Genomic DNA, 25,801 nt, shown 5'->3' on the forward strand with positions numbered 1-25,801 from the left:
AAAGAAAAGAAAAGAAAAGAAACATATACATATGTAATATATACATGGGTTTCTAGGATTTTGAGCCTTAAAAATCTGGAACTTGATATAAACAGATAATATCAATGTAACATTTCTGTAAAAAAAAAATACATGTATTGGGAAAATGACTGTGTACCAATAAAGATAATTATTACTCAGCTAGTCTAAACCCCAGAGAAAACTTCCTGGGGCCAGCCAGTGCAGAATTTTTATTTTATTTGCCTAAAATATATCTGTCATTCTAGGTCTTCTGGAGTCTGTGCACAAAACACTAATTTAAGATTTAAGTTGGGAGAGTGGAAAGTCCCCTTAAAAGAGGGGGAAACAACCAGAGAGCAATCCTTTACTAATGAGATATTGGCCAGATTAGACTCCCTCAGAGGCCTATAGAGAGCCTACTCCTGTGAGCTTCTCAGGTTAAGGGCAGAAGTGAAAGTAGCTTTAGGCCCTGGGCACATGGCCTCTATGTCTGTTGACCAGATTACTGAAGAGAGCTTGCCCAGCCCTACTTATTAGATGTAGAGAGATTAACAAATTAGGGCTTAATTAGACTAAGAGAAAGAGAGATGATCACACATAAGGACCTTTCAGAAACTTCTCAGCCCTTTTCCACTTTGAAAAAGAATAAAGACGAAAGATTGAGGAGAAGCAGCCCCTCATGTCTTCCTAATATTTGGCTCATTCCTTCCTCACACCATTTTTTCATATCTGTATCTAATCCTTTTGGCCTATCTTGGGCTGAGCCCATTATATGTTTATCCTTCTAGTTCTTGATTCTCTTTTTCACACCTTCAGTCATTTCTAGTTTTTCCTTCCTGCAACCTACAGTCCAGCCTTTGCTGCCATTGATTCAAGACATTTTCCACTGCTCCAACCCACAAGCTCCCATATTCAAACCTAACTGGTTGCTCTTGGCTTTTCCAAGATGTTCGTTTTCTCCTAATTTCTCCCTAGTAAATTCTTTGAGGGTAGAGACTATTTTCACTTTTTCTTTGCCTTTTTAGCATCTAGCATGGGACTGACCTATATAGCAGGTGCTTAAAAATACTGACTGAATTGATGGGAATTAAGTCATTGCTGTTGTTGTTGTTGTTGTCATCATTTTAGATGGGAAATACTTTTTCTTAGAGTCTGGAATGAAGAATACTTGTCAAAAACATTTATGCCATTTTCTGCTCCTCCTTTGTTTTTTTTCCTGGGTTTTGAGTTTGGGTTTAATGGATGAGAGTGATTTCCACTGTTAGATGCTAGGATCTTGGTGCTTTGCTTGACCGGGACCCACCAGTCTTGTCTACTGCAACCTGGTGCCTGGCTACTGCAAGATATCTGAGCCTTATGCTTTTCTACAGGAACTCACGATGGGTAGGCAGACTACATGTGAAGATTTTGAGGCTTCTACCCACCAACCCAAATATCCATGGCTTGCCAGAGCAATTTTCATACCTTAGACAAATGGTAGCTGGATGGGTTGGGGTAAAAGTGGGGTATTGGGTTCACCTAGAACATGGCCACCATCTGGAAGAATTCCCAGCTCATTCCAGGACACAATGAGATTCCTTTTTTTTTTAAACCCTTAACTTCTGTATATTGGCTTCTAGGTGGAAGAGGAATAAGGGTGGGCAATGGGGGTCAAGTGACTTGTCCAGGGTCACACAGCTGGGAAGTGTCTGAGGCCAGATTTGAACCTAGAACCTCCCGTCTCTAGGCCTGGCTCTCAATCCACTGAGCTACCCAGCTGCCCCCCACAATGAGATTTCTAAGCTGCAGAATGGGTAGAAAGTACATCCCAGGCTACTGGATGCAGCACAGCCCATATGCTGACACTGGGGCAAAGGTCTAATTTCCCTGTCCTAATAATGGCTGTATGTCAGGGACTGAAATTCCACTCTTAGAGATCCTTTCTTTGAGTTGTGAAGCCTATTCATTCTTCAACAGTATCTCCCTAAAATGTCAGAGGAGTGCCTAGGAAATGCTTTACTTCCTATGAGTAATTTTCCAGGAACCCATAATGTTGGAATCAAATGTGTCTTAAAACAAATTCTTAAAAACAATCAGTAACCACTAAATTGAAAGTAGTTACTACCAACTGATAGCAAGACTTTATTTCAACCGGGAACAACACTGCTACTACATAGGTGTTCTAGGAGCTGAATGATAAAAATGAAAAGGGAAGATGAGGCATATCAAAGACAGACTTCACATATTTGTCTAGGAACCCAGCCCACTTCTCATTACCATGACGCTCTAAGGATGGGAACAAGGCATTCACCCCTGCTCATCCTTTGGAGACAATGGCCCCTCTTCAGCAAGCAGGGATCCCAGAGGAATTTTGAGCATATTTTTAACTCTCATCTGGTATAAATGATGATCAGCTCCATTTTGTAAGAAGCAATGAAATGATAAACGGTTGTCTTAACAAGCTGTAATTATACATTAGTACCAACTAGTCCTTTACAAATATCCCTTCCCAGGATTGCTTAAAAACAAAACTCTTATTCAAACAAACTTCCCTCTGGCTATCCCCAGTCTTTGGTCCAAGATAGTTTCCAGCCCCTCCTATATAGACTGCCCTGTCTTAGCCAGGCTGGGCATCCTCGGCAGTGACAGCACTTGGCTGTCCCCCTCACCAAAATAAGATGAGAGCATTGGTCAGCTTGGTTCACTCTCCATCGGATTTTCTCTTTCCCATTGCATATCTCCCACATTTCACATGGCAGCCAATCTATAGTCTTCTTGTGATGTTTCTGTCACATGGACTCCCTATCCAGGAAGAGGAACCCACAGGACCCATTAAAACCATGACTAATCTTCCCTATCCTTTATGTACCCTTTTCCCCCTTTTTCCATAATCAAAAAGGACCCCAGGATTCTCAGCCTATGATAAGAGTGTCCAGGCTTCTTCCTCAATCATCACAGTGGCATAAAGGTAACACAAGTCCACGACATCATTCTATACTACTTGTATGACCCTGAACAAGTCAATTCTACTTCTCTGAGTGCGAGTTTTCCTGTAAAACAAGGGGGTTAGGGACAGCTAGGTGGCTCAGTGGATTGAGAGCCAGGTCTAGAGATGGGAAGTCCTGAGTTCAGATCCAACCTTAGATACTTCCTAGCTGTGTGACCCTGGCAAACCACTTAACCCCAAATGCCTACCTCTTATCACTCTTCTGCCTTGGAATCAACACTTAGTATTGATACTAAGATGGAAGTTTAGTTTGTTTTTTTTTTAAGTGAAGGGGTTAGACTGGGTGATTTCTTTTTATTTCTTTTTATTTTTTAAAACATTTATTAATATTTATTTTTTGAAAAGTTAACATGTTTACATAATTCATGCTCTTACTTTCCCCTTTACCCCCCTCTGACTTCCCCCTTAGAACACCCCCCCCATGGCTGATGTACATTTCTACTGGTTTTAACATTGTCATTGATCAAGACCTATTTCCAAATTGTTGATAGTTGCATTGGTGTGGTAGTTTCGAGTCTACGTCCCCAATCATGTCCGCCTCAACCCATGTGTTCAAGCAGTTGTTTTTCTTCTGTTTCCACTCCTATAGTTCTTCCTCTGAATGTGGGTAGCGTTCTTTTCCATAAATCCCTCAGAATTGTCCTGGGTCATTGCATTGCTGCCAGTATAGAAGTCCATTACATTCTATTTTACCACAGTGTATTGGTCTTTGTGTACAATGTTCTTCTGGCTCTGCTCCTTTCACTCTGCATCAATTCCTGGAGGTCTTTCCAGTTCACATGGAATTCCTCCAGTTTGTTATTCCTTTTAGCACAATAGTATTCCTTCACCAGCATATACCACAATTTGTTCAACATTTCCCCAATTAAAGGACATACCCTCTTTTTCCAGTTTTTGCCACCACAAAAAGTGCAGCTATAAATATTTTCATACAAGTCTGTTTATCTATGATCTCTTTGGGGTACAAACCCAACAATGGTATGGCTGGACCAAAGGGCAGGCATTCTTTTATAGCCCTTTGAGCATAATTTCAAATTGCCAGCCAGAATGGTTGAATCAGTTCACAACTCCACCAGCAATGCATTAATGTCAGACTGGGTGATTTCTAAGGTGTGATATGACATAATATCAGAGTGTCAAGGAATAGATTAATTTGCCTTCTCCATAGGCTTAAAGGGGAGAAACTGTAATAAAGCAGAAAGACCACAGAATTGGACGCCTATAGATTCAATTCCTAATCTCAGATTTGTCCCTCTTGAGTTGAATAACCTCAAGTAAATAAGTAATTTTTCTCTGTGTCTCAGTTTATTCATTTTCAAGATGGGAATATCATAACTACCCTATCTGCCTCTCACAGTTGTGAAGATTAAATGAGAAAAGAGCAATGGAAGGGTTTGGAAACAGTTTAAGATGCCACACTGTGCTTATATCATGTGAGTGTGGGAGTTAGGCAAGTGTAGACAGTTCTTCTTCCCCTCCTCACCTATCAGTCAGGTCAGAATCTCACCTGAGTCAGTGTTTACACAGTCCTGTGCAACCTGTTTGGCTACATCTCTAAGATTCCCATGCTCCAGGTGCCTGTGGGACCAAAGTTCATTTATGTTGTCAGCATATATTTGCTGAGTACCTACTTGGTTCTAGGGTCTATGGAGCAACATAGAGATATGGCTCTGCCCTCATGGGTCTTGGAATTTTAGTTGTAATAGGGGCACAGAGGAAATGGACCATTTGCACGTAACATGAGTCAGAATCTGAACCAGGCAAGGGGTTAGAGAAAGGGAATCTGTGAACCTATCATACACTTGACATTATCTATAGTGGGAAGGAACTAAAACCTTAACTGCATGTCCAAGATATGAGCACAAAAGGCATCATTATAATGGTAGCAGGGACTGCCTCCATAGGGAAGAGTCCCAGAAAGGATGGCATGTCTCTTCCTTAATGAGGGAATTAGAATGGCAAATGGTAGTGGAAATTGAATGAACCACATTGACTCCATCTTGCGATTCAATTCTAGAGCTAGGTCAGTTCCCTTTCTATTCAATTTTGGGTTTAGTATAGTTTCTGTCTTGTGAAAAAACTTTATTAAATTGTGGGAATTGTGAGAAAACCTTGGTACCCTGAACCTAGCTCTGTATGTCTGGGAAGCTGGACCACCTCTACCTGCTACTTAGAGACCTCTAACTGAGGATCTAGATTATGCTGACCTAAAACCCAGTAAGATTGATGTAATGATCGTTCTCACAATTATACATGTCAAGCAATTCACATTTCTTATCTGAAAACTGGCTCTCTACTTATTAACCAATTATTGCTTCCATGTTCCTTTGATTGAATAAAGACACTTGTGGAGAGTGGGATGCCTCTCTTTCTGATTTGGGGGAATTGCACCTATTTGTTCTCCCCCTCCCAACTTGGAAAGTACCACTCCTTCCTCCCATTAGAAATCAAGTTACCTAATTTTGTATCCTGGCTAATTGTTTTATTTTAATTAATTGGTCTTATTTGATTGTTTTTAATATATAAAAAATCTGTCTCCCCCTGCATTTGGGACCCTTTGTCAAAGCTGAGGGGACCTGATCCTGATTTGTTAGGGAGTCGGCATGTATTACTCAATAAATTGATAATCTCATAAGTTCCAACCTTTTTGTTTCCTCAGTCATTTCATCTTTTATCAGCTATAATAAGAGCACTTGGTGTCTAGTCTAAGTTCATTTCAGGGACACCTGGAGTAGTTTTGAAGAGCAAGCTGGGGAGAATTAAACGTTTTTCATGAGAAGAAAAAATATCAGCTTTTTCTAACTAATGACCTCAAGTGTAAGATGTGGCCTAAGGTTTGGGAGCTATGGTGCTGATCCACCTTATATCTGAATTTGGAGTTAGAAGACCTAAGTTTGAGCCTCTGCTCTCATTATGTAGTTGACCCTTGAGCATGTTATTTTGGACCTTAGATTTTTCATCTGTTAAATGAGGAGGTTGAACTAAAGGTTGTTTTTTTTTTTAAGATCTAAATCCTATGATTCTGTAATAAATACTTTTTCATTCATTCATTCATTTTTTATTTTTCTTAAACCTTGTGTAGACATTTTAAAAGTTCAAAGGTGCTAAAGAAAAGAAGTGGAGAAAGCCAACTTCATATAGCAAATAGCTTGAATGAATGTGTTCTAAGTTTGGGCACAGAGCCCTCGTTAATGGGCTAAATTAAAGAATTTAGGGATGGAGGGAAAAGAATCTACATCAGACCAGTAGGAAAAAATCTCAGAAGTTAATGAGAAAGGCTTCCCACCAGTTAAAAAAATCTCAGATGACAGGAACTCAGGCTTAATTCTCCTTCATGTCAGCTTCTAAAAGGTTATACCATCTGAATTCTGGTTATTTTCTAAACTTACTTACAAGGTAGAACTAATTTCCCAGCTTTGTCCCACATAAATATTTACCCCTCCTATGTTCCCTATCTTGTCAGATAAGCCAAGGAATAATAAAAGAGTTCCCTATCTACTCTGACAGATCATGGAGCAGGAACCAGAACTGGGATTCCAAAGCCCCTCCTCTGTTCTGAAGTCCCCACTGAGTACCTTTTGTATAAATGATTCCGAGATATATTCCGAACTATATACTCCAAGAAGCACTCACAGCTCCTGGAGGATAAGGAGATCTGTTCTAGAACCACCTTCAAGTGGCAGAACTGCTTAACTGTTTCTCTTCATTTTAATTCTAACTGCAAATGATGTATTTATCGACCTAAAAACAGAACCATCATTGCTCATGTAGCACCCTGCTGTCATTTAGATTCTTGGAATCTATTCTCATCAAAGGCTCATAGGATTTCATCAAAGGGTGAGATCTTAATATCTCCGACTCAGAGCTTTAAGAGACCTTAGGGGCCACAAAACCAATCCCTGCTTATTTTTCAGATGAAGTACTTAAGCTCAGGATGTTGTGACTTGTTTTAAGGTTACACGTAGCGTGAATAACCCAACCAGAGTTTGTGCTTCTGCCTTCTGACTTCAAATTGAGCATTCTCCCTACTCTACCACACTGCTATCTATCATTTATCCAAAAGCCCCCTTTTTTCTATTGGATCTACTCTTGACCAATAGGAAGAAAACACATGACATCACAAAAAGGCAGAAACACAAAACAGAATAAAAGGTAAAAAAAAACAAACTTCATAAATAATTAAAGTAAGCAGAAGACCTTCTCTCATTCGCTAACTCTTCCTATGTCTCCAGTTTTAGGATGGTTCCTTCATTTCTGTTCCCAGTACTGCCTTATGGTGCTACAAACCAATGAATAGAAAAAGTGCCTATAATGACTATTCTACCAGACAAATGTTCCTCTCAGTATCTGGAAAAGTATGGAGGGATGAATGAATGAGTGAGTGAATGAATGAGTTTGAATAGTAAAGTCTCAGTACCTGAGAAGACACTGGAGAAATCTGAGTCGTGCAGCCTTTCATTTCTTTATGGAAGTGGCAAAGCTTCAATAGGCAAAAGGTTTGAGTATCCAAAAGCATTACTGTCACATGAAGAACAAACCTAGAAGGAAGAAGACACAACCCTTGACTTCATACTCGTGTTTCTTCTTCCCTCTCTCCCTTTCTATCTCTTTATTCTTCTCTCCTCCCGAAGCCTAATTTCCTAGCTTGAGCCTCCCTCTGCCTCATCTCCATTCAATAATTCTGTCCAATCTCTGACTGAGCATATTACAAATGGCTCCATCCAATGAGAACCAGAACTACCTAGATTATTCAAGATAGAATTCCAAATCGCATTTCAGGACTCCAAGTTCAGTGCTTTGAGATCAGCATTCTCTCCGCTGGATTGCTCTGCCTTTGAACTTGATCTTATTGGATTTTTGCCCAACATTCCAACCTTTTGAAGTCGTTGGCTTTTGACCATTATCTAATTTATTGGTTATCTTTTTCAGCAAATTCAATGAGATCATCACCTATGATGTCATATGTCATTAGTTAACATGCCAGATAGCACAGGGTAAAGGACAACTCCATAAGAGACCACTCTTTGAAATGATGTCACCTCTTCATGACAATTCTTTGGGTCTGTTCAACAACCACTTCCAAAATTAGCTAACTGCCCTGACTCTTTTGCACTGAGTTGGCCCTTCCCTGCCATCTGCTGGTCATCAGGATAATCTGGAAGGGGTCAGGAGAGGAGGTTAAGGCACAGCTTTTCAGTGCCACACATTCAACAGGGTTTATTTAGGTGTGTGTAGTCCAGGGCTTCCATTATCATCCAGTTGGGTCAAAACACTGGAGACTTCCATCAGCCAACATGGGAATGGTCACCTCTGGAGAATCAGATCAACCCAAGAACTTTTTATACCAATGATACCTTTCCTTGGCTGCTCTAGATGCCAAGGAATTTCTTTTTATTTTTGTTACCATTTTACATTTTTATACATAACATAATAAAGGTAGCATAATAATATAATACATAATTGGTTACAAATATGTAACAAATTATAATATGCTTATCCCAAGAGAAAGAAATTCTCACATTAACTAACTCTGTCTAAAAATCGATGTCTCATTTATTCATTTTTTTTTCCTCCCCAAGAAGGCAGGTAATATGATATAGGTCATATGTCCAGATTATCATATAACACATATTTCCCTGTTCATCATGTTGTGAAACAAGATACATATTGCTCCTACTAGAGAGGAAATAAAGTGAAGAAAACTATGTTTCAATTTACATCGAGACTCAGGCTGTTCCTCCTACGGTAGTGGATAGCTATCATATCTCTAATGCTCATATTTGCTAGTTTTTGTCCAGGCAAAGTGTTATGACTCTGATTAACTCGTGAAAGACTTAGCTCCTCTGATGAAAACAATGATCCAAGACAATTCCAAAAGATTCATTATGAAAAATACTACCCACCTCTAGAGAGAGAACTGATGAACTCTGAGTGCCAATTGAAATACAATTTTTTTCTACTTTTCTTTCTTTTTTCTTTTTAACAAGGAGATTAATATGGAAATGTTTTGGATGACTTCGCATGTGTAATCAACATCCTGTGGCTCGCCTTCTCAATGGGTAGGGGTGGGAGAGAATTTGGAACTAAAAATTTAAAAACATAATGTTAAAAAATAAATAAAAAGTTTAAAAGAGTGTTATGGGATTACAGGTTGCCTAATTTCCTTTTGATTCCTGTGTGTAACTGCCTGCTGCTACTGTGCCAAAAAATAAAAATATTTTTTCTTTATGTGAAGCATTTTATTTTTTCTTTCAAACTTTTGCTAGGTTAAAGATTCTTACCTGCTTGTTTATCCCTTTAATACTCCTAAATTATTGAGGTGGTTTCTTTCCATCGTTAGATCCAACACACAGAAACTTTCCATCCTACCACAGACCCTTCTCTCCTTCTCTCTTTACCATTTCGGAGAGTGGGCCTTGTGTCCAACACAAACCTGACTCCAAGAATATCTGGCTTGTAGGAGAACGGATAATAACATCTGTTCATGGCTGCTGTGGGAAACAGAGATTACCATGAATACTTTCAGCAGTTAGTTTTGGGTTTCGCCATTGAGCTGATTCAGCAAAGCCCAAATGAAACAGCCCAATAGAGGAGAGCTGCTCGCAAAGTCTGGGATGCACAATATTCCTTTGTTTTGTTTTTTTCCCCAGTATCTCGGTCCCAGCCATTCCATGATGCTTGTAAACAGTGCTGCATTCTGTTTATGTGAAATCAGTTGTAATCACCATGGAATCCACATCACAGAGGCAAGAGTGGCTGGCTACCACTCGGGACAAACAGAGGTGACCTCAGGGAACCTGGGGAGAAGGGTGCAGAAGAAACCCTTTTTGCTCCCCAGCATTAGGAAAGTTATAGCCCAGGCCCTCATTCTTGATTGCTGATGGACTGGATACAGACCAGTCCTCTCAAAGCCCACCCACACTGTAATAAGGACTCTCAGTTTCATCCTTTTCCCCATCCCTCTGAGCTATGAAATGCAAACCAAGAACCAACCATTTTCCTTATCCACCATTAACAGCCCAGAAATTGCTATCTCCTCACTCACTGGGCATATCTAACAGGAGAAAAATAGGTTTTTCCTTTTCCTTTGTTTCCTCCTCCTTTCCCCTTCAAGTGAGGATCCATCGAGGCAGATATTGCTAATCACTTTGTTTCTTCCAGGTTCCAGAGCATAGCCTAGTACTCAAAGTGTCTAGCAAAGTCCGTTGTACAAATCAGGCAACAATCAGAGATTCAGAGCTGGAAGGGACCTTATGACCCAGGTAGTCATGATGGTATAGCTGGAAAGGACCTTGGAGTCCATCAAGTCTAACACTTTATTTTTCACGGGAGGAAATGGAGGTCAAGAATGGTTAAATGACTTGCCCAGATGATAAGACAGTATCAAGGATAGCTAATGACAGATGCTGGATCTGAATCCAGGACCTCTAACTTCAAATCCAATGTACTACATAATAAACATTCATTGCACTGAATTGAATTAAGTTTCTTTGGGCTCAAATTTTACAAAACTACGAGAAACAAGCAAAGAACTCTTTCTTACGCATCTAAGAAAGCCCTTGTTAGTTTGTTCTTGTTGTCCTTGTGTAGTTCCATCTCAAAAAGAAGGGAAGAACAAAAGAGGTAACCCATGAAGCCAGGAATGGACCAGTTCTAGAGCTGAGTGGGTCCTGATGGAACCCTACCACTTGGAAATGCAGAATCTCAGAACTTCGGGCTGCTGCAGCCATCTTACTTTAGCTTGTCTTGACTCTCAAGGTTTGGAGGGAGAAGGAGGGGGTAGTTGGACAGCAGACTATTAGGGAAGTGGACTCTTTTTTTCTCCCCCCTTTCCTAGGCTACCATTAAAGTTCCCTTCATTTTTTCTTTTAAGGCTTTAGGCAGTTGCCAGAAATACCATATAAAACATCTTTATGAAGTGAACTCAAGCCCCGCTTACACAAGCTGGCTCTGTTGGGGGAAAAAATAAAGAAGTGTTTCTAATTAGTGCTCATGTCCAACGTTTCACTTGGTTCCTCACCTGCACCCTCTCACCTAATTCTCTTGACTGCTGGCTGACCTGTGCCAGAGGCCCTTGTGGTTACTGTTAATAAATGTTCCTGGCATTTCCCTCGGGGCCTGGAAAGGAATGGAAATCCATTTTACTCACCCAATCTCTGCACCAGCAACTTACACCTGACCGTTTTAGGCATGGCGCACTGATTTATACTCTGCTCCCTGAGTACTGAGGAGATGTTGCATCTTCAGATACTTGCCTCCTTCTACAGGTAAGACTGTTATTACCTCCAGTAGACTGTCCTGGTGAATATTGTTTCAGAAGGATATCATGAAGACATTACAATGAAGCTCCGTGATAAGGTCACAAACCCGGCCGTGGTACTATCGTCCGGTGGATCTTCTATCCATAAAGTGTTTTCTGCCCCACTCACTGTCCCTCGTGACATTATTTCCCCTGAGCTCCTATCTTTGAGGAATCCCATTTGTTATGAGAATATGCCTGCATTTCTCTTGTATAACATAGTACCTGGTACTTAACACAGTCTGGAACTTGGCTTGCACTTAATAAATGCTGATTGAATCGTTGTCTTGGCCATCACTTCGCTCTTGGCCATCGAAGGCAGGGTAGTGCCCTGGGAAAAGATTTCAGCCTGGTTTCAAATTTCTACTTTGCTTCTTTCTTATCCAGGTGGTTTGGGCAAGTTCTTCAATTATCAATGAGGGGGTTCAGTCTAGTGGCCTTTAAGGCCTTTCCAGCTCTAAGCCCCTAATCCTATGATCTTTTACAGGTATAGTTTAAGTGCCGTCATGGAACAATTTTCCCTACAAGTGGCAGATGGATAAAGTTCTGGATTTGGAGTCAAGAAGATCTAAGTTCAAATCCTGCCTCAGGCACTTACTGTCTATGCAACTCTGGGCAAGTCTCTCTCCTGGCCTCAGATTCCTCATCTGTAAAATGTATGTAATTGTATTTACCTCACAGGGTTATTGTGTGGATCAAATGAATTATGTATACAGTGTTTTGTAAACCTTAAAAAACAATATAAATGCTATTAACCATTTTTTTATTAGTATATCTATCCTCAGAGAGTCACTCTATCTGAATCATTAAAGAATGAGGAAGGAAATGACTGAAGGTAAGAACATTTTCCCCCATCAGGCAAGACAAGAAGGATCTAAGAACTTGATAAATAGTGAGATATGCGCTCTCTAGAAATAATGTTGTTTCTGTAATAGAGTGGTTAGCTGACATTACTTGCAATCATAATTTTTCTTCCAGGAAGACCCTGAGATCAGAGCTCTACTCAAAATCCAAATCTTCTAAATCTCAAGAGGTTTCTTCCTACTTTCTTCTTTCTACTGTCCCATCTTTTGTATGTTGCTTTCCTCATTAGAAAGTAAGTTCTTGGAGGGCACGGACCCTACTTTTGTCTTGCTATCATCAGCATTTATCACAGTACCTGATATATATAGCAATTGTTTAGTAAATCCTTGTTGACTGACTCACTAACTGACTGTATTCCTATAGATACAAATAAATAAAATGGCCTGGGTTTGGGGATGGAGGTGGGGAGGGATTCAAATATGTCCCTTTCCGAAGAGAGAACTCAATTCCTTAACTGTATTTTATAAATAGCATCTTTGTCTTCTTAGCTTGAATATTTTTTAAACTCTTACCTTCTGTCTTAGAGTCAATACTATGTATTGGCTCCAAGGCAGAAGAGTGGTAAAGATTAGGTAATGGGAGTTAAATGACTTGCCCAGGGTCACACAGCTAGGAAGTGTCTGGGACCAGATTTGAATTTAGGAATGCCTGTCTCTAAGCTTGGCTCTCAATCTGCTGAGCCCTTCTTAGCTTGAATATGCCTGGGTGAGTTTATTCTCTATTCCACTCTACCTCAAACACTCAATACCAACTTTGCTCACCTTCCTGCTCTCTCAAAGTCATCCCCACCCAAATGAGGAGATTCTTGATGGGTTTTTGCTCTTCTTATCTCACAGGATGAGACAGGTAAAAAATATTAGATTAAAACAATTAAAAATTGGCTTGACCTTATAGGGATTAAATTTAAGATTGGACTAAATATAAGAGAATGTGGTTGCAGATTTTAAAAGCTCAAGTTAAAATGACTTTTTAGCAGCTTTATTTACAAAAAGGGTCAAGAGAGTGAACGTAGAAAAATGAAAAAGAGGATAGAGGAGATTTCTTACCACACTAAATATTTCTCCAGTGCTCGGCTCAACCCAAGCAGGGCTCATTAAACCCTCATCTGGGGAACTCGGTGGTGAATTAAGCAAGGGTCAACCCTCGTGGCCTCCTCCAGGAAGGGGAGGCCTCTCTGGAACTAATCTTTCCAGAAGCCAAGAAAGGAAGATCAGCTTTTCATTCACCAGGAGAAGATCCAGGAGAATTCTTACCAGAAGTAGTCCAAGAGCTGCAGGTTCAGTCTAAGCTCCTTCAACTTGAAAATGCAGGACAAAGACCTCTTATACAGGAAATTCATCATCTTTTATAGTACTTTTTTATGTCACTTCCTGTCCCTTCCTCCACTTTATGGGGACTAACTGCAGTCTTTAAATTTTCTTAGCACTGCCCGGGGTTGGGGGGCAATGTTTGTAGGTTCCACCTCTCATCCTATGAGGGTGTATACTCTTATCAAAGGATTCACAAGTTTCTGCCTGATTGAATTGAAAGAGTGGAGCTCTCTAAATGACTTGCGACCTCCCCCACCTAGTGCTAAGTAGGTCTGTTCAAGCTTTGGTTAATTAATTCAAAAATAGGCAAAGGGAGAGTCAATCCCATCTTCACAACCTAGAGTTGTGCTAGTCACCCTAGTCCCTAGAAATTCGAATCTCCACTGTTCCTTCATGTTGCTAAAAGGCTTGGAGTGTCTGCTAAGCTATTAAAGAAATCCCAGAGACACTGAGCAGGTCAAACTCAATGAGTTTTATTGCATTGCTAAGAACATATTGAGTCACCAAAGTGTTCAAGGGCAACTGTGATCAAGTCACTTCAGCACACTAAGACTCTGAGAAACTATCCACTGAGAATATCTAATCAAATCAACAAATAATTACCCCATAATATAGGTATAACCCAATGAAATTGCTTGTCAACTCTGGAAGTGGTAAGGAAGAGAGGAGGAGGAGGATGACAACAAGAATCATGTAACCATGAAAAAAAAATAAAGGCAAAAAAAAGGGAGGGATGAAAAATTTAAAAAGGGGGTGAGGGGTAAAGGGTACCTAACTAAGAAATATCGTAGAGAAAGTCTGGGGGCACAGCCTTGAGAAAAATAAAGACATGGTTTAATGGATCATGCAATGGGAAAATCTCTAATAGAGTATTCTAGACTTCTATCCTTGATCTATTCAACCTTTTTTCCTTTTTAAATAAATTTTGTTGCAGACAAAAAACAAATAATTATCACAGAACTATAAAAGTAACTCAACAGAGTGGATAGAGAGCTGGCCAGTCAAGAAGGAAAGAAGGAAGGAAGGAAGGAAGGAAGGAAGGAAGGAAGGAAGGAAGGAAGGAAGGAAGGAAAAAAGATAGGGAGAGAGGGAGGGAGGGAGGAAAGAAAGGAAGAAGGAAGGGAGAAAGGGAGGGAGAAAGAATTTATTAAGCACATACTGAGTGCCAGACATTGTACAGATATTATGTTATTTGATCCAACAATCCTGGGAGTTGGTACTATTATTATCCCCATTGTGTTGTTGTTCGATCATTTTTCAGTTGTGTCTGACCCTTTGTGATCCCATTTTGGGATTTTCTTGACAAAGATACTAGAGTGTTTTGCCATTTCCTCCTCCAACTCATTTTACAGATTAGGAAATGAGGCAAACAGGGTTAAGTGACCTACCCAGGGTCACACAGCTAGTAAGTATCTGAGTTTATATTTGAACTCAAGTCCTCCTGACTCCAGGGCTGGCCTGGAGTCTATCCATTGGACCACCTATGTGCCCTGTAGCTTTCCCTAAAAGTAAACAAAGTTGCCTCTAGAATCTGATGGGCCCCAGTTGCTGAATCATTTAATGGCATAAAGAGTTCCAGCCACAAGCAATTAGGGCACTTCAGCCTTGGTGGATTTCTGAAGACCTTGTAGGTCTCCATGTCCTTTGTCATGTCCTGCCTTACAAACCATGGGATCTTCAGTGCATATCCTTGCTGGATGAGAGCAAAGTCAACTTCTTCTGGTTTTACTGGAAAATGACTTACATGATGACATTTTATGCCAAAATTAAAACTAAACCAAAAGCACTACAGTAACCTCCAGTACCCTACCATACTAGGCTTTGGGTAACAGGGCTATAACCTGATAAATCAGTAGCAGGATGAACAGGTAAGGTGGAAAAACTTTAGGAGGAAGATCTTGACCAGCTCTGACATTAATCAAAAGAACAGTCGTGGGGGCAGCTGGGTGGCTCAGTGGATTGAGAGTCAGACCCAGAGATGGAAGGTCCTGGGATCAAATATGTTCTCAGACACTTCCTAGCTGTGTGACCCTGGGCAGGTCACTTAACCCCCATTGCCTAGCCCTTACCACTCTTCTGCCTTGGAACCAGTATATAGTATTGATCCCAAGATGGAAGGTGAGGGTTTAAAAAAACAAAACAAAAAAAAGAGCATTCCTCTCTGTGCGATAGTGTGCTGCTCTAGGCTTTCTGCTGCACAATCAACCATGGAAGAAAATCACCTCTAATGAGTAGCAGGAAAGGCATGCTCAAGATGTCTCATAAAAACAGTAATTGTTATAATCCAGCATTATGAATAACTGCACCAAAATGCAAAAATACACATTACAAGCTTGTCAAGGCAGGAAAGAACAAGAAGTGCTCCATTGTGAAATGACAAGATTTCTAGATGATAGAGTTTCACTGGGCTCTGTGTGCCCCAGTTAATGTCCAGCACTGATGGAAAAATTTATGGAACATGCCTCGTTAACGTTGCTATTCTCATGTGAATGGTTGGTTTATGTATGTATCCTTTGTGAAATGTCTTAGCTTGGGGAAAAAAGGTCTGCTTAAAAACATTAATCACTGTTCCCCAAATAAAAGTAAATGCACAAACACAACTGATGCTTTAAAAAAGCACAATTCTGATATCCCAATAACCCCTGGCCAAACCTCCTGCCATTAGTTAAACCATAACTTTTAAACCCTTATTATATCCATATCCATATATATATATAGCTTCTCACTGTTACTTCTCAATATGTCTTTCCCTTGTGCCCTACCCAGCAAGCCATCTCTTATAATAGATATCTTAAAGAAAGAAGAATAGTAATTCAGCAAAACCAACCAACACAGTAATCACGACAGAGAAAAATAGACTATTCCAAACTCGTAGTCCACCACTTCTACAAGGGCTAGAGGTACATTTTCTCAATTGTTCTTCATAGCCAGTTTTGTTCTTTATAATTATAGCATTCGGGATTCAAACCATTACTTTTAGAAGGAATGATATATGTGTTCAGTTGTTTTTCAGTCATGCCTGACTCTTTGTAACCTGATTTGGAGTTTTCTTTGCAAAAGTACTGGAGTGGTTTGCAGTTTTTCTTCTCCAGCTCATTTTACAGAGGGGGAAACTGAGATAATTAAGGTTAAGTGACTTGCCAGGGACACATAGCTATTAAGTGTCTGAGGCCAGCTTTGAACTCAGGAAGATGAGTTTTCTGGGTTTCAACTTATTTTCTTAGTTACCCAGGTAGATTTCTATATCCTTAATTACCGAGGGCAGTGATGGGCAAACTTTTTAAAGAGGGGACCAAAGGAAAGGAAATGCTCATCTGATGGTCTGTTTCTAAGGTTTCATTGTACTGTATCCTACTCATTGTATTCGTCAGATTAGGAATAATGTCCCGCTGCTGGAGAGAACATTTCAGGGGGCCCGCATCTGGCCCGCGGGCTGTAGTTTGCCCATCACTGACCTAGGATATTGAGAAGTTAAGAGATTTGTCCGTGGTGATAGAGCAAATATGTGTCTAGAAACAGCTTTTGAAAATAAAACTTCCTGACTTTAAGGATGACCTTCTATTCATCACACAATAATCTACTCTTCTTTTCATTTCCATTCCCTTGGGGGTCGCCATTTCTATGCCATTGCTTTAGTTAACTTCTCTTGCAGAGAAGGTGCCAACCTTCATCTGCTTCCAGATGGTGCCTTCATCTGGGAGCTCCTTATACCAATGAAATCATACTTCCATTCCCCATATTATATATCTCTGAGCTACACTCTATAGTAAAAGAGACAAACCTGCAGTTTTCATTTCCTCTTCTGTGTAGCCAAAATCGGACTAAAAAATATAATAGGGAAATATTTAACAAAACAAATACAATAAAACATAGCTAATGTTAATATGTGTTTTTTTTAAGTCAATATGCAACCATCAGAGATCTTCTTCCATGGTTTATTTGTTCCATTTCTTTTTTAATTTGATACCATTCTTTCATGGCATATACAAATTTTTCAACAGATATAGTCTTCTACAACTACAAAGCACCTAATATTCTCCATAACCCATACAGCTGGTCATTCCAGACAGATCATGGAAACTTAAGGATTTTTATAAGCCTACCCCATGGGTTTTCTTCCTGATTTTTATTTTTCTCTCTTTATGCAAAACTGTTTTGTTGCCCCTCTTATAGATTGAATTAACTCAGAGACATAAAGAATTTCGCCAAGATCACAGCCAAATTGAAAAATATTCCATTGGCTTGAAATCCGTTGTGCAAGAAACCTTGTTCTGCCTGTAAGTCATTTGGATTCCAACCACAAAGAATACATTGATGCATAGGAAAATGGCATTCTTGTGTTTTTCAGGAACAGATAGTTAACATGGCAATTTAGTACAGTCCTGTGTGCAGAGGGGTAGAAGGATTTTTTTTTTGGTCTGGTTTTGCCCTTCTCCATATGTCAAAGAAAAACCGAATGATCCAGCCTTTCCCATGAGAAACTAGGGGTTCTTTTCTCCAGATCTTCTCAGAATATGTCATATTTAAAATTTTTAAACTTTAGAATTGGGGAGCGGAATTGACTGGGATGAGCTGTCCTGACACTCTCACCAATCAAAATTCAGAATAAATTATGGAGTAAGACCACTGGCAGGCAGGAAGTAGCAGGACTGAGTGAGTGGGCTGAGTAAGAAATGGAAGTACAGGGTATGTGATTGGAAACCTGTTTGGCTTAGACCAAGCCCTATTTTTAATTCTTCTATGGCTGTCTTCAGGAATTGGTGGTAGCCCAATAAATATGGAAATGGATTTCATGGTTACTTAAGGAGTTTGGAGAGGCAATATATGATGTTATAATTTAAAAAAAAGTGATACTGGACTTTTAGTTAGGAGCTGTAAGTTCAAATCTTAGTTTTACTACATTTTTGTTTTATGATCTTTGGCAAATCACTCTCTGAGCTTCCCTTTTCCTAATCTATAAAATGGGTATAGGAACATATGGTGTAGCTAATTGCTTTTGTGACCAGATTATTAGAAAAGTAGATAAGGATAATGCCAAAGATAGAATTTACCCAGATTTCAGCAAAATCTCCCATGCTCTTTCTCTATGTGTACAATGGAAAGACATGGGTTAAATGATGGTGTGTTTGTGTAGATTAGAAATAACTGAATGGGTAGACTCAAAGAGTACTCATTATTGGTTAGAGTCTAAGGAAGTCTCTAGTGAAGTGCCTCAGGGCTTTGGGCTTGGCCTCCTGCTAGTTGTCATTTTATACAGGGCTTGGAAGAAAACATTGATGACATACATTCAAATTTATAGATAACACAGAACTATGAAGGATAGTTTAAGTGTGGAATGACAGACCCAAGATCCAAAAAGACTTGGCAGGCTTAAATATTGTGGAGAATCAAATAAGATGGGATATAATAAGAATAGAGATAAAGATTTTGAAAAACAGCAATAAAAAAACACCACGTTATTGGATAGTACAATTAAGTGGCACAGTGGATAGAGTGCCAAGTCTAGATTCAAAAAGACTTATCTTCCTGAATTTAATCTGGCTTCAGACACTTGATAACAGTGTGACAACTGGGCAAGTCACCTAATACTATCTCAGTTTCCTCATCTGTAAAATAAGCTGGAGATAGAAATGGCAAACCACTCCAGAAAACTCCAAATTGCATCATACCAAAATTAAGGTTATTTGGGGTTTAAAAAAATCAACTTTAAAAGCACAAAAAGGAGGACTTGTGGCCAGGAGGTACAGTAGATAGAGCTCTAGGCCTGGGGTAAGGAAGACTTGAATTCATATCTGGCCTCAGAAGATTACTAAATGTGTGATCCTGGACCCGTGATGGCAAATCTATGACACGTGCGTCAGCACTGACACCCATAGTCATTTTCACTGACACACAGCCACATATGGCCACATACAGAGAAGTCTGGGGCCACGTGCCGAGGATGAAACATTTGCTGTAGTATAGTGTAGACACTCTGCACTATAGATGACAACTCTACCTATATTGATTTACTAATTTTGGTTTATTAAATACAGTTATATATTACGACTATACATTTTTGTCATTTAAACTATAAATATCATGAAATTATGGTGTTTTTCTCAAAGTGACACACCATCTGAGTCATGCTCTGTTTTGGTGAATTTTGACACACCAAGCTCAAAAGGTTGCCCATCATTGTCCTGGACAAAGCATTTAATCTCCTTCTGACTTAGTTTTCTCATTTGTAAGATGGATATAATAATAGCACCTACTTCCCAAGGTTTTTATGAGCATCAAATAAGATCATCTTGGTAAAATACTTCATACAGCTTCCAGGACTATATATAAATACTAGTTATTATCATTATTATTCCATAGAAATGTGGCTAATAATGATCTGAAGGGGACAGGCAATGAAATACGCCTCCTATCTCATGGTATAGAGTGGTGATACCTACAGAAGCTTATTGCTGTGTACACTAGCAAACACACTGACACATTGCTTGGTTTTCTTATTACAAGGTGGACAATAACCATCTTGGCCATTGAAGGACAAGTAAGCTACATGCCACTCCATCCTCAGGGTCTTCTGGTCCCCTTAAGGAGGATTGGGGACTGTCTAGACTTTCTGCCAATGCTCTAGTCCCTGCTTTGGGGGCTCAATCCCTGCACCCCAATTCCATTTAGTCATTTGATAGATTGACTTTTACAAAGAAATATTTCCTTCAGAGGTATAACAAATCTATAAACAGCTTAGCTCAGTTCCTATAAAACACAGTCCTAGATTGCAAGTTCAAAAGCATCTTTGGGCTCAAATCCCAGGCACTATGGTTTTTCAAGGCTTCTCTGCCAGTGCCGCCTGTCATCCTGGCTGCAGAGTCACCATGGATGGAACTCTCAGGTCGGGCAGAGATTACCACTTGGACTTTAAAACGGAGAAAGTCAAGAAAAACAGAACAAGACAAATACCCCTCAAGCCCACTTCTGCAAGTCCTCTCATTGGTTCAGTGTGCGGTACCTGCACAGCAGGTAAACTGTGATCTTCTGGCCTCAGGAGAAAAGAGAGTGAGACTGCTCTCCCAATCTGCCAATTTAAAAAATGAAATCTGTCTCGACTGTGCAGCCAGTTAAAGGAGATTACTCCATATAGATGGTAGGGGAACACAGAGAAACAAGGTGCCTCCATGGTAGGTGATCTGGTAATGTCCATCACCCAAAAAAGAGCTCTACATGGGTGCAGAGAACTGGTGTATTGGGAAATGCCAATGGGTAATAAAGCGTAAGAAAAAAAATTCTTGGGGGCAGCTGGGTAGCTCATCGGATTGAGAGCCAGGTCTAGAGACCAGAGGTCCTAGGTTCAAATCTGGCCTCAGACACTTCCCAGCTGTGTGATCCTGGGTAAGTCACTTGACCCCCATTGCCTACCCTTAGCATTCTTCTGCCATGGAACCAATACACAGTATTGACTCCAAGATGGAAGGTAGAGGTTTAAAAAAAAAGAAAAGAAAAAAAATTCTTTTTAAATTTTAAGTGGGATAGAGGTCTGTTAAAAGACTACAAATTTAATATTCATTGAATGTAATCTGATCAATGAAAGTGTTAATATACCCTTAGGCTAGAACTAGGAGTGTGATGGTTTATTTGTATTCTTCCCTGGTAAGACCACATCTGGAGTACAGTATTCAATTTTTTTGTCAATGTCAATTTTTAAACCTTATCTTCCATCTTGGAATCAATATACTGTGTTGGTTCAAATGCAGGAGAGTGGTAAAGGATAAACAAAGGGAGTTGGAGGAAGTGAGTTACCCAGGGTCACCCAGCTAGGAAGTGTCTGAGGCCAAATTTGAGCCCAGGATCTCCCATCTCTAGGTCTGTCTCTCAATCCACTGAGCCACCTAGACGCACTCCTCCCCCCATTCCCATTTGTCAAATTTTAAGAAAGATACTAATTAAAAAGACATGTATAAACCAGTGGAATTGCTTGTCAGTTCCGGGAAGGGGAAGGGAAGAGGGGAGGGAAAGAACATGAATCATGGAAGCATAGAAAATAAATTAAATTATGTGGGGAAAAAAAGAAAGATACTAATAAGCAAGAGAATATACAAAGAACAGAGACCAGGATGGTGAGAGGACCAGAGAATATAGAATAGGAAGATCTGTTGAAAAAAAAATTTAATCTAGGAATTCTTTCCCAACAGAGCTCTGAGTTTTGATGGGCAAGTTTCTGGATTGGGTTTGGCATTAATAAAGTAAGTCCCTGAAAGCAGAGATCTATCAGATTAACTAAAGATTGGTGAAGCAGCAGCCCAGGTCAAAAAACAGAGCTGGTAGAAATTCTTGGGTCAATCAAAGATACTTCCAGCCTACGTGAAATAAGAAAAATCAGTCTCAGAAAAACCAACACCCTTATTTTATGTCATAGTAATGATTTTAAGACAAAATGTTAGGAACTAGGCAGTGGGGGATACGTGGCTTACCCAGAATCACACAGCTAGGAGAGTTTCTGAGATCATATTTGAACCCATGAACTCCCATCTCCAGATAAAGCTCTCATTCTGACCCCAGGAAGACTCCGTCTTAAAAAAAAAAAAAACCAACAGATGAAGGGCAGCTAGGTGACTCAGTAGATTGAGGGCCAGGTGTAGAGATAGGAGTTCAAATCTGTTCTCATATAAAATTTGATATACGGATTTGAACACTGTACTCTAGATGTAGTCTTAACCAAAGCAGAGTATAAATAAACTATCACATCCCTAGTTCCAGCCTAATGGTGTATTAGCTGTTTTCAGTGATTATATCACATATGGGTTCAAATCTTACCTCTGACACTTCCTAACTGTGTGACCCTGGGCAAGTCATTAGCCCATATTTTCTAGTGCTTACTGCTCTTCTGCATTAAAACCAATATTTAGTATTGTTTCCAAGACAGAAGTTAAGAGTATTTTTTTCAAATGATAGATGAAAAAACTGAAGCTCAAAGAGGCTGTGACCTGCCCAAAGTTAGGCAACTATATTTAAGGCAGGATTAAAACTCAAGTCTTCTTGACTCCGGGTCCAGTGTTGTCACCCACCACGCCATACTTCACCCTCATCTCAAGATGCCAGGCAGACTGGAAATTCAAGGCTCAACAGGGAGGATTTTTTGCCTTCTTAAACAGTGTAGGCACCAGAAACGGTGCAAAGTGATAAAGACCCTCAAACTATTGGAAAGCAAGAAGGCTGGACTTTATGTTGCCTCCCCAAACTCAGCATTTACCCTCTGAAATAAGACTTTTTTCCAAGGCCATTTCCAAGGTTCTGGGGTTCCAGCCACAGCCTTTACCCTTTCTGGCTCCTAATTCCATAAAGTGTTGGGAACACACAATTTCACGGTACAAAGGAAAAGAGGCTTAAGAGACTCATCAGGCTTCTTAGACATCAAAACGTTCTTACAAAACAACATTTTGATGAATGAAGGGTAAATTAATGGGAAACATATGGATTAGATGTCCCCTGAAGCACAAATGAATTTAGAAATCCAGGGGCTGAGGCATCTGGCGTAATGTAGTAGGAGTTTCTCAAATCTGAAGTGTTTAGTCCCATAAATAGATTAGCCAAAGTTTTCTTTCATGTCCCTGACGAGGCTAGTATGGTTTTTAATGAATATACTACCTAATATTGAGTTACTGGTTTTTCTTTTTAAAAAAAATGTAAACCCTTACCTCTTCTGTTTCGGTATCAATTCTAAGACAGAAGAGTGGCAAAAATGAGGCATTTAGGGTTAAGTGACTTGCCTAAGGTCACACAGCTAGGAAGTGTCTGAGGTCAGATTTGAACCTAGGACCTCTTAATGCCAGGTGTAGAACTCTATCTGTTGTGCTACTTAGCTGCCCCTGTTACTGGCAGGAATTTCAGAAATCATCTAGTCCAACCTCTTAATACTCATCAGAATATAAAGTCCTTTTGTCTTTGCATCCTGGTACCAATACTCTGTCTGGCATATGGTACATGCTTAATAAATATTTGTTGGTTGATTGATTGATTATTCCAGCCTTTTTCAGAGCTTTTTAAACCCTAAATCTGCCATTCATTGAATTAGCTTTTCTTCATTTCTGCATCATTTGTTGACTGGATAAACATGCCCTTTATCTCTTCATTCAAAACATTGATAAAACATGCAACAAGATAGAGCCAATTCTGAGGTCTGTATAATCTCCTTCAAAGTTTACTTTTATTCATTAATTAACATTTTTAGAGGTATAGTTTTTGATGTGGCAATCAACTTCTGGCTTCTTTACAAAACTTACATTTTAATCACTCACTTAGCATTGCCCTTCTGTTTTTAGTCAGTCGACAAACATTTATTAAGCAGCTATTGTGGGTTAAGCATAGGGGAGAGAAAGGAAGGCAGAATCACAGATCTTGCCTTCAAAGCTGCATTCCAGGTTCTAGCTAGGGCACTCAGTGGATAGAGAGTCAGACCTGGAGATAGGATATCCTGGGTTCAAATCTGACCTTAGACACATTCTAGCTGTGTGACCCTGGGAAAGTCACTTACCCCCAATTGCCTAGCCCAGTGATGGGCAAACTTTTTAAAGAGGGGCCAAAGGAAAGGAAATGCTCATCTGTCAGTCTGTTTCTAAGGCAACTCTTGAAGTTTCATTGTATTGCATCCTACTCATTGTATTTGCCAGATTAGGAATAATGTCTGGTGGCTGGATAAAACATTTCAGGGGGCCATATCTGGCCCTCAAGCTGTAGTTTGCCCATCACTGGCCTGGCACCTCTCCACTCTTTGCCTTGTAACTGATAGCTTATATCTATTTTAAGACAGAATGTTAGGGTCTAAAAGCAAAACAAAAGAAGACTGTCTTGGAGCAGTAGTTAGCTCCTTCTGGTATCTCAGAGGCATTTTTGATGACCTCAAGAAATGTCCTGGTTGAATATTTCTGTTCATTGTATAACTGGAAATGTAGCCACACACACACACACACACACACACACACACACAAATTAAAAAGCTGTCTTGTATCATTATGAAGGAATTCCACTCAGACACTCCATTGGGCATGTCTAGCTTCCCCAGGGGGGCTGCTGTTTTTCCCATTGGGATGATCTTTCCACCCACTAGACAAAAATCAAAAAGAAGAAGAAAGAAAATGCTTCATGATGAAGGGATGTTGTACTCCCCCCGACCCCCTCCAGCCAACCTCCTATGCCCACAATGGACAGCCTGCTCACCCCTCTGGTGATAATACATGAGAGCGAGGGGGGCATCCAGCGCTGCTCTGATATCGGACAATGGACGATCATAGCGGGAGGATTCATTTCAAAGCAAGAATGAAAGATACAGCCTGGAACCAGCGTCACCCGATCTGGATGAGCAGAAAACAGGTTTCTTCCTTTTTTTTTTTCTTCTTCTGTTTGTTGGCGACTGATCAGAGATAGCATGATGGCCAGGGAGGAGGAAGGGGGAATCGTGAGAAAGCTGGCAAGGGGGGCTTCTCTCCAAATGGAATATTAGGGTGCTCCCCACTTATTATTAGCAGGGGTGATGACAGCCTGTCCTCAAAGCATCAAAGAGAAGCCTTTGCAAGATTACACAGTACTCTGGAAGAAGACTCCAAGCTGGAGGCCACGGAAGGAGAGGCAGGAAGAGTGGGTTCTAATCCCGCTGGAGTGGGAACTCCTATTTAGGTGAAATGGGAGGTGAGACAAAGGGTAGATAGTAGAGGACAGGAACTGGAGTCTGAAAGACTTGACTTCAAGTGCAGCCTCAGATGGCTGTGTGTGACGCTGGGCAGCACGTTTAATCTCTGTCTTTCTCCGTTTTCTCATCTATAAAATGGGGCTAAGAACAGCACCTAGCTTTAAGGGTTGTTGTGAGGATCAAATGAGATAATATTTGCTTTAATGCTTTGAAAAACTTAAAGCATTTTGTAAATGCTAGCAGCAGCAGAAGACGTCTCCCCTACCAGCCTGTGGTGTCCTAAAGACCCAGATGCCTTACTCTTTAGGTGGATTTCCAAGACCCTTGTGAAAATGCAGATGGGTTCCATGGGTAAAGGAATGCATTAAGCTCTTATCAGCCCACTAAAAGCAGGAATGTGCTTATCAGATCAGCCCTGGCTGGAGTACTGGACTGGTTTATATGTCAGGGGATGTGGGGCTGGGGAGGGATACAAGGAAGATTTAAAGGAAAAGGAATTGTCTGAGGGGGCAGGCTCTGGTAGGGCACTGTAGCGGGGGACCCCAAACAACCCAAAAGGTGAAAGAGATCCTAATCCCAGAACCTCCGTCTCAGCTTGGACCAATCTTTTACCTGGCGTCCTCTGTGTGGGACATTAAATTCAGTCTCCTCCATATCTACTTCTTTATCTG

Source organism: Gracilinanus agilis, chromosome 5, assembly GCF_016433145.1.
Source record: "Gracilinanus agilis isolate LMUSP501 chromosome 5, AgileGrace, whole genome shotgun sequence".
Lineage (NCBI taxonomy): Eukaryota > Metazoa > Chordata > Mammalia > Didelphimorphia > Didelphidae > Gracilinanus > Gracilinanus agilis.